The following is a 544-nucleotide window of genomic DNA, read 5'->3' as shown; positions in this document are numbered from 1 at the left end:
TTTTCTTCCTCCTTTGTCTTTGTAATGACCTTTTGCACTCTTCCTGGATGATATTCTTTATATCTTCCTACAACTAATCTAGTCTTCTCTTATTAGTATTCAAGGCCTCAAACTTGTTCCTGAGATGGTTTTGAAATTCAGGTGGGATGCTTTAATTTTCTTTAGCTTCAGCTTGAACTTGTATATGAGTAGTTGGTGGTCTGTTCCACAATCAGCACCTGGCCTAGATTTTACAGTTGATATTGAGCTTCTCTAGTGGTTCTTTCCACAGATGTAATCGATCTGATTCCTATGTGTACCATCAGGTGAAATCCACGTATATAGTCTGTATTTATATTTTTTTAAGAAAATATATTTTCAGTGAATAATTGATTGCCCAAAATTCTATCATTCTATGTCCAGTTTCATTTCTGTCACCAACTCTTTGTTTTCCAACTACTGCTCCATCTTCTCTGTTACTAACTTTTGCAATTCCATTCACCCAATATTACTAATGCGTCTTGACTGCATGTTCACTCTATCTCTGATGCAAAAGTTGGTAGAA

Source organism: Elephantulus edwardii, unplaced genomic scaffold (assembly GCF_000299155.1).
Source record: "Elephantulus edwardii isolate Elephantulus edwardi_28Jun2011 unplaced genomic scaffold, EleEdw1.0 scaffold00035, whole genome shotgun sequence".
NCBI lineage: Eukaryota > Metazoa > Chordata > Mammalia > Macroscelidea > Macroscelididae > Elephantulus > Elephantulus edwardii.
This window is presented reverse-complemented; position numbering follows the sequence as displayed.